Below are 20,396 nucleotides of genomic sequence, written 5' to 3'. Positions count from 1 at the left end.
GGTGGGCAGTGGGCAGTGCCAATGAGGGTTAAAAAATAAAAAATTAACTCACCTCCTCCAATTGATCGCGTAGCTGCTGCCGGTCTCATTGTAATTTCTTCAGGACCTGTGGTGACGTCACTGAGCTCCAGCCTCTATCACATGGTCCATTACCATGGTGATGGATCATGTGATGTATCATGTGATGAGCTCAGTGACATCACCACAGGTCCTGAAGAAAGTACATGAGACCGGCTGCTACGCGATCAATTGGAGGTGGTGAGTTAATTTTTATTTATTTTTTTAACCCTCATTGGCACTGCCCACCAATGTTTATTATGTTGGGGGGGGCGCACTGTGCCACCAATGTTTATTATACTGGGGGGGGCGCACTGCACCACCAATGTTTATATGTTTATTATGCTAGGGAGGGGGGGCGCACTGCCCACCAATGTTTATTATGTTGGGGGGGCACACTGCGCCACCAATGTTTATTATACTAGGGTGTTGGGGGGGCGCACTGCACAACCAATGTTTATATGTTTATTATGCTAGGGAGGGGGGGCGCACTGCCCACCAATGTTTATTATGTTGGGGGGGCACACTGCGCCACCAATGTTTATTATACTAGGGTGTTGGGGGGGCGCACTGCACCACCAATGTTTATATGTTTATTATACTAGGGAGGGGGGGCGCACTGCGCCACCAATGTTTATTATGTTGGGGGGGGGCGCACTGCGCCACCAATGTTTATTATACTGGGGTTTAAGGGGGTGCAGGTTTTTATTTTATTAAGGAAGGGTTAAGGGGTCTATTAAGGGGTGGTTAATGGGTTTTATTAAGGGGGGTTAATGGGTTTATTTCGTTAAGGGGGTGTGCAGAGGTTTATTTTATTAAGGGGTTTTATTTTTATTTATAAATATTATTGAAAACATTGAAAAAAGTTTGTGCATGTTTTCTTAACTTTCTTGGGGGGGGGGGGGTGCCAAACAAAGGGTTCGCCCCGGGTGCCAAATGCTCTAGGTACGCCCCTGGGTCCACTCATACGGTGAGGAGTTAGGGCGTGGATTAGGGATGCAATAGGAGTTGACCAGCTCCCTTTTCCCTGTTTTCAGGCCTAGTTGCTATCGTGCCTCACCCGACATTGTACGGTGGGGTTTTTCCTCCACTCCCCACTGTGACACCCCATTCTCGGACAACACCAGTGATCCTAGAAAAGCTTAAAGCCTGCTCTTCTTGCTCCTCCTCCCCCGAGGCACCATCCTCCTCTGAGTCCTCTTCAGACTCCTGTTGACTTGTCTAAGATGGAGTAGCCCCACTGGGAATTTATTCAGCATTGCAACTTCCTCATCTTCCGGCTCCTGCTCCTTGATGGCTTGATCAATGACATGACGCAATGGACGCTCCAGAAAGAAGACGTAAGGTACTATGTCACTGATGGCGCCCTGGCTGCGACTGACCAGTTTGGTGATCTCATCAAATGGCCGCAGACGTCTGCATGCATTGCGCATGAACAGCCACTGGTGTGGTGAAAAAAACAAAGCTCCCCAGAACCTGTCCTGCCACAGAGTTCATACAGGTAGTCGTCAATGGCACGTTTCTGCTGGAGCAGCCTATCAAGCATATATAATGTGGAGTTCCAGCGCATCGAGCAGTCACAAATCAGACGTCTGACGGGCAAGTGGTGTTGCCGCTGAACGTCAGCAAGGTGAGCCATGGCCGTGTAAGCTCTTATAAAATGACCAGAGATTTTCCTGGCCTGCCGCAAGACGTCCTGGACCCCGGGGTATTTGGCAAGGAATCGCTGCACGACTAAGTTCAGGACATGTGCGATGCACGGCACGTGTGTCATTTTGCCCTGTTTCAGCGCGCTCAGCAGATTGGCACTGTTGTCGCACACCACTTTACCAACTGTCAAATTGAGCGGGGTTAGCCACTGATCGGCCTGTGACCACAGAGCTGAAAGCAGTGCAGGACCAGTGTGGCTCTTGGCTCCCAGCAGCACAGCCGCAGCACAGTTGCAGCACTGCATGGCAACGTTTCACCTGGCACGTCAAATAGGTTCTGGGGAGCTTGGGGGGTGCAGCGGAAGAGGCGGAAGCAGTGAAAAAGGAGGAGTCAGTCGAGGAGGAGACAGAGGATGGAGTAGGAGGAGGGGAAGAAGAGGCAGGCCTGCATGCAATCCGTGGCGGTAACACCAAATCCACACGGGTGCCACGAGTTGCATGCTTGACAGCCGTCAGAAGGTTCACCCAGTGGGCAGTAAAAGTTATGTACCTTCCCTGCCCGTGTTTGCTAGACCACGTTTCTGTGGTCAGATGTATCTTGGCACCAACACTGTGTGCCAGAGATACATTCACTTGCCGCTGAACATGGCCATATAGCTCTGGGATGCCCTTCTGGGAGAAATATTTCCTTCCGGGGACCTTCCATGGCCACAAATTTTCTTAAGGCCTCCGAGTCCACCAGTTTATATTGCAGTAGTTGGCGGGCTAGCAGTTCCAACAAGCCAGCGGTCAGCCGTTGGGCAAGAGGGTTATCCAGTGTCATCAACTTTTTACGTTCGAACATTTTGGCCACGGAAGCCTGCCTTTTGCCAGATGAACGCGACGACGGCACGGTGGAAGGTGGAGTGAAGAGAAAATGGGAGGAGAAGGCGAAGAGGCAGGACATGGAGCGCCGGGAGTGTGGCTTTGTTGGTTCTCATGGTGTTGCTCCCACTGGGCTCGGTAATGGGAGGGCAGGTGCCTTATTAAGGCAGTCGTCCCTAGGTGAGTGCTGGGCTTACCGCGACTTATGCGTTGACAGAACAGGCTGCAGATGGCAACACTATTGTCAGATGCTGATACGTTAAAAAAAAGCCCACACTGCGGAGACATGTGCCGGCGTCCTGGGAGCGCCAGATGTGACCGTGCATGGTGGATGGCTCTCTCCAGATACATTTGCAGTCTGCTTTTTGCCTCCTGTGCACTGCGAGTTCTGCCTTCTTCTCCCCTCCCTATCTGCTGCAGAAATACAGGAAAAAAACGCGTCACTCCAGCTTCTCAAATCATATCCGTGTTTATTGTTCACCCAGCGGGTAAACAATAAACACGGATGTGATTTGAGAAGCTGGAGTGCCACGTTTTTTTTCTGTATCTCTGCATCTTGGGATCCCCAGAGGCTAGGATACGACACCACAGGCACCGCCACTGAATGGACTTATTGAGACAACTCGAAAGGTAGTGCTGCCCTATTACTATTTGTCTCCCTATCTGCTGCTCCTTCTCTCCTTCTAAACTCCCCTCCTCTTCCTCTCTTGTGGGCACCCACGTGATGTCTATCGACACGTCATCATCATCACCTTCACCATCACTGACATTAGAGATCTTGGAGTAGACAGCAACATCGGGGACCACCCTCCTTGGGCTGATCTGAGTACTGTCGTCAGACCGCTGGGTGGCGGCCATTGTTACCTCCTCTTCCTCATCCGATGCCAAGAATGGCTGCGCATCGGTAAGGTCTGGGAATGGATGGGAAAATAATTCCTCTGTCTCGAGTGGAGGGGCTTTGGTGGTGGTGGTGGTGTCTTTCAGGGTGCACACAGCATAAAGTGAGGAGGGTGCAGATACAGAGGATGAGGAAGTTGCAGAAGCGGAAGGCTGAGTGAGCCACTCAACCAACTCTGGTGCGTCCTTTGACGTAATCGTACGCACCATCTCCAACTTCCTCATTAGGCTCTAGCCTGGTGCACCTGCCCGATCTCTACCCCCCATGCGGAATGGCCTGCCTCTTCCTTTGCCTGTGATTTTAAAAATGACCCTGTGACAAAGTCCCTATAGAAGATCAGTATTTGTGGAAGCAGGTTTATCGCAAGCCTCAATCAATATTTGGTGGAAGCTGATATATCAATCCCCTCTATCAGTATTTTGTGGAAACAGGTATATAGAACCCAATAATAAGTATTTGCTGGAAGCCGGTAAATCAAACCCCTTAATCAATAATTTGTGGAAGCTGGTGTATCGCAAGCCTCAATCAATATTTGGTGGAAGCTAGTATATCAATCCCCTCTATCAGTATTTTGTGGAAACAGGTATATAGAACCGAATAATTTGTATTTGCTTGAAGCCGGTAAATCAAACCCCTTAATCAATATTTGTGGTAAGCAGGTGTATCACAGGCCTCAATCAATATTTGGTGGAAACCGGTATATCAATACCCTCTATCAGTATTTTGTGGAAACAGGTATATAGAACCCAATAATGATGGAAGCCGGTGTATCGCAGGCCTCTATCAATATTTGGTGGAAGCCGGTATATCAATACCCTGTATCAGTATTTTGTGGAAACAGGTATATAGAACCAAATTCTGGAAGCTGGTATATCAGACCCCTTAATTAATATTTGGTGGAAGCTGGTGTATCACAGGCCTGAATCTATATTTGGTGGAAGCTGGTGTATCACACCCCTCAATCAATATTTTGTGGAAGCCGTTGTATCACACCCCACAATCAGTATTTTGTGGAAGCAGGTATATCACTCCCCTTAATCAGTTTTTTTGGGGGCAACAGGTATATCACACCAGCTGCAATTAGTTATTCGAATAGCGTTTGTCCCTCTATATAGCTGCGGTATCTCAGCAGAACCGCACACAACTGCTGCACAATACAAATGCACTATAATATACTTTCTATGTTAGAAGGTATATTACAGGTATATCACAGCCCTCTATCAGTTTTTTTTTGGGGTGCAACAGGTATATCACATCTGTTGCAATTACTTATTCCAATAGCGTTGTCCCTCTATCTAGCTGCGGTATCTCAGCAGAACCGCACACAACTAATGCAAAATATAAATGCACTATAATATACTTTCTATGTTAGAAGGAATATTATAGGTATATCACACCCCTCAATCAGATTTTTTTTTTGGGGCAACAGGTATATCACACCAGTTGCAATTACTTATTCCAATCATAGGCGTGTGCAGACTATTGCATTAGGGTGTGTATGTATGTACAGTACAGACCAAAAGTTTGGACACACCTTCTCATTCAAAGAGTTTTCTTTATTTCCATGACTATGAAGGCATCAAAACTATGAATTAACACATGTGGAATTATATACATAACAAACAAGTGTGAAACAACTGAAAATATGTCATATTCTAGGTTCTTCAAAGTAGCCACCTTTTGCTTTGATTACTGCTTTGCACACTCTTGGCATTCTCTTGATGAGCTTCAAGAGGTAGTCCCCTGAAATGGTCTTCCAACAGTCTTGAAGGAGTTCCCAGAGATGCTTAGCACTTGTTGGCCCTTTTGCCTTCACTCTGCGGTCCAGCTCACCCCAAACCATCTCGATTGGGTTCAGGTCCGGTGACTGTGGAGGCCAGGTCATCTGGCGCAGAACCCCATCACTCTCCTGCATGGTCAAATAACCCTTACTTTCAAAGTTTTCCCAATTTTTCGGCTGATTGACTGACCTTCATTTCTTAAAGTAATGATGGCCACTCGTTTTTCTTTACTTAGCTGCTTTTTTCTTGCCATAATACAAATTCTAACAGTCTATTCAGTAGGACTATCAGCTGTGTATCCACCTGACTTCTCCTCAACGCCACTGATGGTCCCAACCCCATTTATAAGGCAAGAAATCCCACTTATTAAACCTGACAGGGCACACCTGTGAAGTGAAAACCATTTCAAGGGACTACCTCTTGAAGCTCATCAAGAGAATGCCAAGAGTGTGCAAAGCAGTAATCAAAGCAAAAGGTGGCTACTTTGAAGAACCTAGAATATGACATATTTTCAGTTGTTTCACACTTGTTTGTTATGTATATAATTCCTCATGTGTTAATTCATAGTTTTGATGCCTTCAGTGTGAATCTACAATTTTCATAGTCATGAAAATAAAGAAAACTCTTTGAATGAGAAGGTGTGTCCAAACTTTTGGTCTGTACTGTATATATACACAAATACACTAAGGGGTATCAGGGTACATTATTATACAGGGGGTAAAACTAAGGGGTAGCAGGGTACATTATTATACAGGAGTAATATAACTGAGGAGGCCTATCAGGGACATTATACAGGGGTAATATAACTTTTATTATATAAGTTATATTACCCCTTTATCATGTCCCCTGAGATAGCCCTCCTCAGTTATATTACCCCTGTATAATAATGTACCCTGATACCCCTTAGTTTTACCCCCTGTATAATTTACCCTGATCTCTCAGTTATATTAACCCCTGTATAATGTCCTCCTCAGTTATATTACCCCCTGTAATTTACCCTGATACCCCTCAGTTATATGGTATCATATAACTGAGGGGTATCAGGGTACATTATACAGGGGTATAAATGAGGAGGGGAAGCAAGCATCAGGGAACATACTTTATGCGTTAACTTAATGTTAGATAACTAACTTATATGGGGGGTGACTCTCAGCCAGGGCCGTAGTTGGTTTCAGTGGTGTAGCGTGGGTTGCCAGCACCTGGGGCAAGCCAAGTATTGCTCCCCCCAACCTGTGGACATGCCCCTTTGTACAAATAATGCAGTGCATGTCACCTACAGTCCTATGTAACACCACAGATAACACAGTGATAATTCTCTGATTACAGATAATGTAGGATATATTACCTGCAGTCCTATGTAACACCACAGATAACAGTGATAACTGAGTACAGATAATGTAGTAGATGTCATCTGCAGTCCTATGTAACACCACAGATAACAGTGATAACTGAGTACAGATAATGTAGCAGATGTCACCTGCAGTCCTATGTAACACCACAGATGACACAGTGGTAACACAGGTAACACCACAGATGACTCAGTGATAACTCTCTGAGTACAGATAATGTAGTAGATGGGTGTGAGGCCCCAGAATTCAGAACACGTACAGTGTGACCTGAAGTCTGGGGCCAGGCTTCGGCAGTGTGGACCGCAGCAAACGAACATCCCCAGCAAAAAATGCGTACAATGGGCTCCGATGCATGATGGGCTCCGATGTGTTCCTGACAGGAATATATTGGCAAAAGTCTCAGCTTTTAATATCTGCTTGTATGACTAGCCAGTATAGTCAGTGGCATATCCGTTTGGTGCATTTTTTTCTGTGATTTATATTATTAGATTTTCATCCGCACAATGCTCCGTTTTGTGTAGGATGCCTTTGTGGTGCATGTGGACCGCGCCGGCATCCTCCATTGTACGCATATTTTGCTGGGGATGGTCGTTTGCTGCTGTCCACATGCGGTTCACATGGTTCCCCCATATTTGCCACTATATTTCTGTGATTTTGTTTTATATGTAGTGTATGTGCCTTTACCTGGCATTTAAACACTCTTTTGCACCTGGTGACCTCCATCACATGGTCTGATATGGGTGTGGCTTACAGTCTGGCTTTGTTCACATTGCACTAGTTGTCCTGCTAGGCATTTGTGTGGAAGCCTGGCTGTGAGCTGGATTTCATCACCTTCAGACCGTGTTCACACCATAGTTAGCGTAGTGGTAGGACCCTTGCCATGCTGAGAGACCGTGACGTGGTGCAATGATGGGCTCCGATGTGTTCCTGACAGGAATATATTGGCAAAAGTCTCAGCTTTTAATATCTGCTTGTATGACTAGCCAGTATAGTCAGTGGCATATCCGTTTGGTGCATTTTTTTCTGTGATTCGGCAGTGTGGGCCAAATCCTATAGCCATCCCCCCAAACAGATATGTGGATGGACATTACATATAATGGTACACACTATACAGTAGAGTACAGCAGCACATACCTGTTACATCCAGTGACGTCTCCTGTGATGTAGACTTTCCTCAATGTCTTCATTCGGAGATAAGACCGCCATGATACCTTCTTTCAGCCGCGTCTCTGCAGTTTCACAGATTTTTTTTTTTGATTTCTCACTTTACTATCATCCTCAGATAACAGACCTCCCCTCCCCCGTAGTGCCCATAAGTATAATGCCCTCTGTATAATTATAATATATACTGGCCCCCCTGTGTTATTATTATTCTTAATACTATAATGGCCCCCTCTGTATTAGGCTCCATTCACACGTCTGCAGAATGTGTCCGCATCCATTCCGCAATTGTGCGGAGCGGAACGGGTGCGGACCCATGCATTCTCTATGGGGACGGAATGGATGCGGAAAGCACACAGTGTGCTCTTAGCATCCGCATTTCCGGAGCGGCCTGCCAAACTTCCGGTCCGCGGCTCTGGAAAAGAATAGAACATGTCCTATTCTTGTCCGCAGCTGCGCACAAGAATAGGCTGTTCTATGGGGGTGCCGGCCGGGTGTATTGCGGATCCGCAAAACACTATGGAGGTGTGAATGGACCCTAATAATAATAATTATGGCGCCCTTCAGCCCCTCCAGCATACAGTCCCATGTAAAATACAAAACTCCCCCTGCCTTCAGCCCCTCCAGCATACAGTCCCATGTAAATAATATCACCCTTCCTTTCTTCGCCGCCTGCCTTCAGCCCCTTCAGCATACAGTCATATGTAAAATACATGACTCCCCGTCTTCAGCCCCTCCAACATACAGTCCCATGTAAAATACAAAACTCCCCCTGCCTTCAGCCCTTCCAGCATACAGTCCCAATGTAAAATAATATCACCCCTCCTGCCTTCAGCCCCTCCAACATACAGTCCCATGTAAAATACATCACTCTCTCTGCCTTCAGCTCCTCTAGCATACAGTCCCCATGTAAATAATATCACTTCACCCCCCTCTCTTCAGACCCCTCTAACATACAGTCTCCAGTACAAGGATTATTCCTCTTCCCTTCAGCCCCTGCAAAAAGCCCCCCAAGTACACATAACAGTCAATCTTCTCCTCAACATACTGAACTGCAGCTTCTGCTCCTCTCTCCAAGAACGTGCTCAGTTGAATCTCCTGCACATCTTGAGGCCCTGCCCCCTGTATGTTGAGACTCCGCCTCTTCCTCCAACATCTTACCTCCCTGGAGCAACTCCATTCTAGCACTCTACTGTCTCATAGGCTTCAGACCACTAGCCTGAAGCCTATGTGAAGGATCGGATCAGGAGTTGGCAGATGGCAGTGCAGCATGGAGGTGATGATTAGGGTGTGCCCAGACACACCCGGCACACCCCGTGTGCACGCCTATGATTCCAATAGCATTTTTCCCTCTATCTAGCTGCGGTATCTCAGCAGCACCGCACACAACTGCTGCACAATATAAATGCACTATAAAATACTTTCTATGTTAGAAGGTATATTATAGGTATATCACACCCCTCAATCAGATTTTTTTTTTGGGTGGCAAACAGGTATCACACCACTTGCAATTAGTTGTTCCAATAGCGTTTGTCCCTCTATCTAGCTGCAGTATCGCAGCAGAACCGCACACAACTGCTGCACAATACAAATGCACTATAATATACTTTCTATGTTAGAAAGTATATTATAAGTATATTACACCCCTCAGTCACACCTATCGATAGCAGACCTATACCAGTCCTTAAAAGGACTTTTGTGGCCCTATTAGCTAGCATCTGGTGTCACTAACAGTCTGCCCCTGCTCCACACAGCAACCTCTCCCTATACTGGCAAAAGACTGAATGTAAAATGGCATCCAGATTGGGTTTATTTATAGGGTAGGGGGTGTGTCCATGTGCTGAAACATCTCAATTGGCTGTCCTGTCCCACCTGATGGATGTGTCATGGGTCAAAGTTCGGCGCTATGCAAAAAAATATGGCGCACGCGAATATTGCCATATGTTCGCATGTTCGGCAAATCGCAAACGAGCAGCCGGGGGAACCGCAAGGCCATCTCTAATCATGACTACTGGATTTTATATTTGATAATATAACTTTTACTCAGCACCCCTTTTATTGTTCTGTAAGCAGATGCACCTTTTGACGCTCAATATTTGCTGGGATTGTCCAATGTCATTTGTTCTATAGTGTTTGGTGAAAGATTTGAATATGAGGACAAGAAGTTTAGGACCCTCCTATCCTACTTTGAGGGATCTTCCGGCCCTTGAGTTCTCTCCCTGGACAGGTGAGAGAATTGAGAAGCAAATCTCTGAAATTATTTTATGCCTTTTGTACAACCTTCTGTTTTAGTGAATTGTATAAAGTTGTATTCTTCTATAATTATTGTGTTCCTACTTGAAGTTGATCTCCTTACAAATGTTACAATTTTACAGTAGTTTATGAACAACCTTTGTCTGCAGAAAATTACAGTGCTAAACTTTTGTTTGAAGTCGATAACCTTAAGACCATATCATGATGCCTTTAGTCACTTAGTTTCCCACTTAATAAAAATATACACATACCTACTGTTTCTTCAACCCCCCCCCTTGCCCCATTTCTTGCAGCACCATAAGGGTATGGTTAATCTCAGTAACACGAAAAACTAAGATTCCAATTGTTACGGTATATCCTATGTGTACTGGAGATGATTGAACTGATTCTAAAACAAAATTTGTAAAAATTTGAGGTGGTTCCAAATCTGAAGTTTTTGTGATTTGATTCGGGAGAGAGTTTTTAAGTAATAAGCAAGAGAGAAAAAGAGTCCTAAGAGCTATCTCTGTATTGGCCTCACTTCTGGTTATGGCTAGGAATCACTGATGGCCTAATATTAACATTCTGTATAATTTTTTTTGTTATTTCAGCTACTAAATATGTTTCCAAATTGGATGAAAATCCTCCCAGGACCACATCAGAATCAATTTGTAATTAATCAAAAGCTTAAAGACTTTGTGATGGAAATGATAAGATCTCATCAAGATACATTAGACAAGAACTGCCCAAGGGACTTTATTGATTGTTTTCTCATGAAGATAGAGGAGGTGAGCTTGTACTCTTACTATAAAATTGGGGAAACCTTTTGGGGCAAATAGATAACTAGAGATGAGCGAATCGAATCCCATGAAGTGGAATTTGATCCGAATTTCAGGATAAATTTTATTCGCCTAGAAGCCGAATTTCCTCGTGCTTCGTGTTTGCGAATCGATTTAACCTGAAATAGTATAAGAAACAAAAAAATTCAAACTTACCTCCTCAATTTGCTCGCGACGGGCTGCCAGCCTCCATCTTGCTTGAAGATCTTGGCCGAAATCCCGTGCGGCCTGAGAATACATCATCACGCCGACCGGGGTGATGACGTCATACGTCACCAGGCCAGCCGGCGTGATGACGTAATCTCGCGCAGCACAGGATTTCGGCCGAGATCTTCAAGCAAGATGGCGGCTGGCCCATAGCGAGCAAATGGAGTCAGTAAGTTTGATTTTGTTTAGATGCCACGATCATGTATGCACGCGGCATCTGAGGGGTACAATGACGGGGCGGCGCTATCACAGCTCCTTGTCATTGCACCCGCTACTTACAAAAAAATGTCCATCATGACGAAATAATTAGTCACAAAGCAAATGTTTTTGTGAAATTCAGTCAGCCATGTCTAATAATAACAATAACATGCTTGGTATATGTTAATTTGTATATGCAGTTTTTACCTGATGTCTGATAATAAAGACTTCAACCTTCAGCAGTCTGGATCGTGGCTGGTTTCTTGCGCCGTGGGAGAATCTATTTTTTTTAAATGGGAGTGGGAGGTTTGGATTATGGTGGGTGTTAGTTTTAAATCATTGTCATAATGTAGAACAAGGACAGGGTAAGTAGACAGATGAGGGAGGAGGTTTAGAGAGGTGTAACACTGAGGATAGTTTGTGGGTGAAAATAAGAAGTTTAGTTGTATTCTATAGTGGAGGGGCAACCAGTGCAGTGACTGGCACAGGGTGGAGGCATCAGTGCACAGATAGATGAGCCTGTCTGCTGCATTCAGGATGGGTTAAACAGGGGAACACCGAGTAGTAATGAGTTACAGGAATGAAAATGAGAATGAATCAGGGCAAAAATTTGAGTTTTTCCTATTTCCACAGTTTAAACAAATTTGGATTATGCAATAATGTTTTAAGGTTTAGGTGGCATGAGCAATCAAATGATTGAATACAGAGGGTGAACGAAAGATCAAAATGAAACATAACCTCAAGACGGCTGACCTGCTTCCAGTGAGTTATGATAATACTTCACGCTCAGATAGAGGGCAGAACATGGCAGAAATGTAAGACATTTAGTTTGAAGATAAAGCGAGGACATGAATTTAGAGATATTGATCAATCAATCACTGGTGTTTTGTAGTAGTGCTTGGGTGATGTCATGATAGATGGTATATAGATGGGTATCATCAGCAGATGGTACTGAGAGCCAAATCTAATAATATTTTGTCCAATAGGAGCCGTTGAGAAAGAAAAAAAGGAATAGGCCTAGGACTGAACCCGTAGGAACCCCAACAACAAGGGGAATAGGAAAAGAAATAGAGCTGGCAAATGATACATTGAATAAGCAATTAAAAAGGTAGGAAGAAAACCAAAAGAGAACAGTACCCTTAAAGGGTTTTTCCAGGATTACTGTGTTTTTTACCGTATATGCTCATTCAGATGAGTACATCTTCCCCATGCTTTTTATTTTTCAATTTGGCCTCTCCTGACACTCTGGTGTTTTCCATCCTGTATGTATCACTTCCTGTTGCAGTATCTAACCAAAGCCATGATACATTTCATCTTTCTCTGTCACAGCTCCGCCCCTAACAACACCCAGGTAGTTTAAAGCTCCTCCCATCCAGTTAGTTACAAAGACACTGCCTTATCACTGCCTCAGCCATGGACATAAGATCACACGAAATAAGAAAGAGCTGCATGGACATGGTCATGTGACCATAGCCTCAAACAGGAGATAGGAGCAATAAAGGTAAAAGAGATATATTATAGAATTACAGCTGTCTTCATAAATAATTATTTTAAAGGATGTTGATAGAAACTAGAAAAGTCCTTTAAGGTCAATACAGTGAAACATTCCAGTAGAAGCTGGTGGTCAATGTCAAATTCCACAGAGACATCCAGGAAAATCATGAGAGAATATTTGCTGCAAGATTTTAGTTGTCAGCAGATCATTTAACATTTTGCTAAGGACAGTTTCAGTCAAGTAAATAGTTCAGAAACCTAATTGCCAGTGGTCAAGAAAAAGTTGACAGAGGGGTAGCTAATAGTGATGAGCGGCAGGGGTCATATTCGAATTCGTGATATTTCGCGAATATTTTGTAGAATATTCATCGAATATTCGCAAATTCGAATATTCGTTATATTCTACGATTTTTTTACTCGAAAAATCGGCAAGGTATTCGGAAAAAAAACTAATTTTGAGCAATTTAGCTAATATAGTGCTATAATCTTTTTTTTTAATAGTTGTAATTTTTTTCCAATCTGAACTTCAGATGAGAAAAAAATTACAACTATTAGACAAAGAAGATTATAGCACTATATTACCTAAATTGCTCTATATTCGTGGTTTTTTTTTTCCGAATATTCGCTGTATTGCTATAACTTCGTTTTTTCGAATATTCGTAATATTCTAAAACAAGAATATATAGCAATATAGCGAATATTCGAAAAAAAACGAATATAGAGCAATTTAGCTAATATAGTGCTAAAATCTTCTTTGTCTAATAGTTGTAATTTTTTTCTCATCTGAAGTTCAGATTGGAAAAAAATTACAACTATTAAAAAAAAAGATTATAGCACTATATTAGCTAAATTGCTCTATATTCGTTTTTTTTCCGAATATTCGCTATATTGCTATAACTTTGTTTTTTCGAATATTCGTAATATTCTAAAACAAGAATATATAGCAATATAGAGAATATAAAAAAAAAAAACAAATATAGAGCAATTTAGCTAATATAGTGCTATAATCTTCTTTGTCTAATAGTTGTTGAAAAATTTTCAATAAAAATTTGCATTACGAAAATTCGCAAACAACACTACTCCTAAAGTCAAATATACTGCAGCCTTCTCATTGGCCCACAAGCTAGAAGCAGGGAGGGATCATGTGTACTGCTGAAAATTTTTTTTGAATATTCGAAATTATGAATATATATCACTATATTCGAAATATTCGGGAATTTTCGAAGTACCTATATTCGCGATAAAAATTCAAATTCGAATATTCGTGATCAACACTAGTAGCTAATAATGCAAGGGTAGACGAGGCATTCTGAGATGCAAAGGGCCAGGAGGTTTTTTTTTGTTTGTTTTTTCGCAATGTGGTTATGATATGTTTACATAAAGAGGGACATATACAGAAGAAATAAAAAGGTTGTCGGGAGTCAGAAGAACCAGATCAAATTCTCTTACCATATATAGAAGAATTAATATTTCTTATGTTTAGTCCATTTGCACAACTTTACAGTACGTTTCAGATGGTGGCATGAAAGAAATAACCAAATGCTTACATTTTCCAGGAAAGAAGAAATCCAAACACAGAGTTTCATGAGGACAACTTACAGGGGGCAGTTATTGACCTGTTCTTTGCTGGGACAGAGACTACAAGTATGACCCTGACATATGCTTTCCTGATCCTTCTCAAGTACCCTGAGATACAAGGTAGTTTTATTGACAGCTAAACCTCTTTTCCACAACCACCCAAAATTGTACAGCATTCCATTGAGTTACAATATTACTTGGTTTTGGGATATTCATTGTAATAGTGTACCTTGGAAGTCTGCGACCATAACTCTTTGAAAAACTTGCAATTGTTTTTAAAGCCTTAAATGCCATCCTAAAATAGTAGAAAATTGAAGATGAAAGAAAATTAAGATACCTATTAGTAGAGATAAAACAGGAGCTTAAATGTAAATTTTTAAAATAGCTGATGGAGGAAAGGAGCTTTTTTAGGGTTCTGTACAATACTGGTAGAACTATAAGAATGTAATGGAGCTGCCCTCACCTGGTGACCAATGGAGCACCTCATCCTGGTAGAGATAAAGAGCAATACACACCATGTAGTATTATTGTACTGTCAAAAAATGCTACATACATTCCAGGTGTTTTACCCATGAAATGGTTATGTTAACTGGTTGCATCTTCCAGGCAATAACATTTGTCAGAGATCAGAAGTGTCTGAGGTATTGTATGTAGTATGGTTGCAAGTTATGATAGCTTTAGGCAGACCATGGTATGTTTAAAATATTGTATGCTGGGGCCATTGTTACTTAAAGGACAACTGAATTGGTGGCTTCTAGAGGACCCTGAGATGTAGGGTACCTGAACATCTGGTGTATAAAAAAGTATTCTTGACAAAAGGACAGTCTTATTAAAGAGCTGGTCCTTCTGAGAGGTTTTACCATAACGTCCATAGTAAAATTCCAGCTTACCTTTTGTAGATTAAATCAACCCCTGGTGCACGGAAAAGGTAAAAGAGTCCTTTGGTAACAAAACAATAATAAATGAAGTTCAAGCACTGCAAAGTAATTGTGTCACGGATGAAGTTAGCAGATAGCTGGAACATATAAATAAAAGAGCGACTGGCTTAATCCCAAACTAAAGAGCTTATAGTTGAGCCCTATAAAGCCCTAAGAGCTCTCCCTGACCGCTATGCACATGCAAGGGTCTGTATGGTAGACGATTGCATGCACACGTACCTAAGACTTTGTGACACCTTAAAACCCTATAATAGTGAGGGGACACGACCACCAGCTCCCTGCACTTAATACGGATGGCATCAGGGTCACCTAGAATCAAGCCAGCAAGGAAACACAATAAAGTAAAAGACTTATCTTAACAAACAGCAGAAGCAGCCTCCAGCAGTGAACACTTCATCCAGGAAGTAGTATAAATCGCAAAGTGAGGCAGTATGGGAGGGAATATAAAGGAAGACGATTAGTCGAAATAAGTGACATCTGGTAGAAGGAAAGGAGATGAGAAAGTGAAACCAAAACAAAGAACATCATACAAGAGGTAGAGAACAACGTCCGCTAGACCTTCTCATAGAACTGGCAGTGACAAATTGTTGTGTCGCTTGTCTCTTTATTCGTGGTAGCAAAATTACAGCATGTGGATCAAACCTCACACTCCAACACCAGTTGACGCGTTTCAGACACTTAGTCCTTCAGTTATGACTAAGGACTATGTGTCTGAAATGCGTCAACTGGTGTTGGAGTGTGAGGTTTGATCCACATGCTGTAATTTTGCTACCACGAATAAAGAGACAAGCGACACAACAATTACTTTGAAGTGCTGGAAGTTCATTTATTATTGTTTTGCTACCAAAGGTTTTACCATACTTTCAAAACCCCATTGACATTTTACACCCCACTGAGTCTAAATCTTGTCACAACTGTGTTCTTAAGATACAGATTGTCTGATAACTTAATCTTGGCATAATTTTCCCCGCACCACCAGGTCCACCAGTACAGCTCTCCATTCTGGCACATAAAATGAGGTTTACAGTTATGTATGTATATTTGCCCTAAAAAGGCACATGGACAAGGGTTATTATCCTGAGACAACCTATTTGATAACTTCCATGTCTTCTTTCAGAGACAATCCAAAGAGAAATTAATCATGTCATTGGCCGCGAACGGTTTCCATCGGCAGAAGACAAGCTTAAATCGGTATTCCCATGGCGCATTTTCATACTTACCTGCTGCTAGCGCGCCGTTCACTTCCTGGATTCTGGCTGGAGGCGGGCTTCATCTTGATTGACGTCTTTTCCCGGCCGGGCCACGCACTGGACTGAATGCGCACGCCGCCGCGCATGCTCCATGGTGACTTATCCCTGGCTAGTATAGTACAGAGCTGGCGTGCGCGTTCGCGGCTCTGTACTATTCTGGCCAGGAAGAAGTCACCATGGCGTGCGCGTTCAGGACAGCGAGCAGCCCGGAGAAAATATGGAGTCTTCTGCGCAAGTGAGGCCACAGGGATTCTGAAGAAGAGCGGTTGCCGTAACCAGGGGAGACCGAATGACAACAATGAGGTAATTGGGGATTAATTTTCTCCTAAAGGGTGGGAATTGGTTAATCAAATATATTAACAAAAATGATCACTGTCAAATGATTAACAGATTTAACAGTGATCATTATGATGGGAATACCCCTTTAAGATGCCATATACAGATGCCATTTGTCATGAAATCCACAGATTTGCTGACATAGCACCACTGGGATTATTTCATACTGCCAGCAAAGATACAATATTCAGAGGATATCACATTCCAAAGGTTAGTCAAAATCACTACAAAGTGTTGGTTTTTCTAGGACTTGCTTGTTCATCCTATAACTTTTTCAGGATCTAGGTAAATCAAGTTAGATATAGAATGTATCTTCATAGAAAGCTGAATAATGTTATAAAAGTATGGCATTACTGGAGAACCCTCTTCTACCACCACGGGGGTGTCTGCTTAGAACAATCATGTTTCGTTACAGAGATTAGCATTGAACGAATTTGATTCGCTGCAAAACCAAATTTCCTTGTGCTTTATGGTAACGAATCAATTTTCACTGAACTGGTGTAAAAAAAACATACCTTGCCGTTGCGGCCATCTTGATTTGCAAAATGATAGATAGAACGTGGCATCTGAGGGGTTTCAATGACGGGGATAGCATGATCGCCTTTTTCCATAATTGTGTCCGCTAAATACACAGAAATGCATTTCGCGACAAAGTAATTCATGAATTTCTTCGTGAAATTCGGCGAAGCAGCCAGATCAAATTTTTCAAAACGTCGTTCATCACTAACAGAGATCTTTGAACCGTGAGCTGATTATTTAAGGTTCTGCTCCTGGGGCCTCTTGTGATCAAATAATGTGGTGATGTGTACAGTATAAGGGCTGGGAGGCATGTATATCCCACCCAGATACCTCAGCTGGGTTAGATAACTGAAATCCAGAAAGCTGCAGTGGTTTAAGCAAAGTGTTGTTTGCTGAGACAGTTTTCTCTAGATGTTGTTCTGCTCTGGACTTTATGTGGACTGGGGGATAGGTTTGGTAGTGGGACCTGCCAGTCCACACCCTTCCACTACTTGTATTGTCTTTGGGCGGAGGTGATCGCAGGTGAGGCCTGCTTCTGTAATCAATGAGGGATAAAACAACCCTCTGTGTTTGACTTGGAGGGAGAAAGGCTGAGGAAGCCTGAGAGAGAGGGGAGCCTAAGAGGCTCTGTGTGGTCTCAGCCAGGAGGGGTGGGGGGCCATGAGGCTTTGTAAATCCTGAAGTTTTGGGGGGCCCAGAGACGCCTACAGAAAGAGGGTCACACGGTCAGAGTCGGGAGGACTTCTGGACCATCTCCCCTTACGGGTGCTGGTGTGGTCACAGCCTGGAGGCTGCTGGACCGTATAAGGCTGAAGAAACCGGATCTAATCCCATGTGTGAACGGCGCTCTATAGGCGAGGTAGAGACAACACGTGTATTAGGTAGAGCGCAGACGGGTCGGTGTTTATTTTCAATGTTTATGTGTGTAATGGTGCTGAAGTGCCGAAATAAGGTGCAATGAGCCGAAGGCGGGGTATACACACTGACGCTAATTTATGCAAAGTCTGGGTCAGGTGCAAATAATAGTCTATGTTTGTTCGTGACGCCAATTGCAGCGTGCGCAGGGTACTATCACAGGGCCCTCTCAAGGTGTTATAACTTACGTCCCAGGTTAGGAATGCCAGAGTGGTGTAATGTCTTTGTATGGTAGTGGTAATGGTGTCAACGGTGTCTCCTACCTGGGTACGGCTGGACTCCTGGATCCTGGCTCACTTGCAATAAAATTAGTGTAGTGACAGGAGGAGTAATAGAGGGATTTTGCAGCAGAAATTGAGATCCAGACCTGTGGTAAAGTTCAAACTCGTCTTTACTGAGGGTAACTTTCATCCAGACAAGGTACAGCTTTTTGTCTTATGTCCCAGAAAGTATTGGCAATGGTTGGCAGAAATGAATCTTCTGCTCTATAAACCTGGAGCTTGCAGGAAAGGACTTACTTGTTAGCTCTAACACTGTGGCAGAAATTTGGCTTCTGCTCTGATATGTACCGTCTGCTGTATGAGGACTGACTAGCTGAGGAGGAATATGGCTTCTCCTTGGTATCTGGACTTTACTCACAGTTGTACTCTCAGGAACTGGAGGTTGTCTGTAGGGATGAGCGAACCCGAACTGTATAGTTCGGGTTCGTACCGAATTTTGGGGTGTCCGTGACACGGACCCGAACCCGAACATTTTCGTAAAAGTCCGGGTTCGGTGTTCGGCGCTTTCTTGGACGCTTTTTGAAAGGCTGCAAAGCAGCCAATCAACAAGCGTCATACTACTTGCCCCAAGAGGCCATCACAGCCTTGCCTACTATTGGCATGGCTGTGATTGGCCAGTGCAGCATGTGACCCAGCCTCTATATAAGCATGGGTCACGTAGCGCTGCACGTCACTCTGCTGATTCAAGCATAGGGAGAGGTTGCAGCTGCAACGTTAGGGCGAGATTAGGCAGATTAACTCCTCCAAAAGACTTCATTCTGTGATCGATCTGCAGCTGTGGATCATTGAAGTGCTATTATTGACTTGCTCACTTTTTTGAGGCTGCCAAGAGCATTTTTAGATCACTTTTTTTTCTGGGGTGATCGGCGGCCATTTTGTGACTTGTGGTGCGCCAGCACAAGCTATCACCAAGTGTATTTAACCATCGATAGTGTGGTTATTTTGTGCGATATCCTACATCAGCTGCAGGCTCAGCCTGTGTCACCGAAGTGCATTTAACCATCAACAGTCTGGTTATTTTTTGGCCATACACTACATCAGCTGCAGGCTGAGCCTGTTTCACCCAAGTGCATTTAACCATCAACAGTCTGATTATTTTTTGGCCATATACTACATCAGCTGCAGGCTGAGCCTGTGTCACCCAAGTGCATTTAACCATCAACAGTGTGGTTATTTTTTGGCCATATATTACATCAGGGGCAAGTTGAGCCTGTCACCCAGCGCCTAAAAAATAGACCTGACATTTCAATTCAACCAAATCTGCACAGTTTTAGCTGGTCAAGTTATTTGTAGTGACCGTCAAAGCAGACTTTTTGTTCTGGGTTGAAAAAGCATTCCCAAATTTGCCATTCTGAAAATAACTAGTTTGTGGTATTTCAGGCCTACTTGAAATCTATCCCAAAAAGAAAATCTTACATTGAAGTTATTGATAGTGTCATTCAGAAAAACCTAAGACACACGCTAGCGTGCTGATAGAAGTGTCATTCTGTGATTAAACCTATAACTGTCACACAGCGCAAAAAAAAACAGGTCTCACATCTCTATTCAACCAAATCTGCACAGTTTTAGCTGGTCAAGTTATTTGTAGTGACCGTCAAAGCAGACTTTTTGTTCTGGGTTGAAAAAGCATTCCCAAATTTGCCATTCTCAAAATTGTGGTGAACGGGAACAATGAGGAAAACATCTAATAAGGGACGCGGACGCGGACGTGGACATGGTCGTGGTGGTGTTAGTAGACCCTCTGGTGCTGGGAGAGGACGTGGCCCTTCTGCCACAGCCACACGTCCTAGTGAACCAACTACCTCAGGTCCCAGTAGCCAGCAGAATTTACAGCGATATTTGGTGGGGCC

Source organism: Bufo bufo, chromosome 8, assembly GCF_905171765.1.
Source record: "Bufo bufo chromosome 8, aBufBuf1.1, whole genome shotgun sequence".
NCBI classification, from domain to species: domain Eukaryota; kingdom Metazoa; phylum Chordata; class Amphibia; order Anura; family Bufonidae; genus Bufo; species Bufo bufo.
This window is presented reverse-complemented; position numbering follows the sequence as displayed.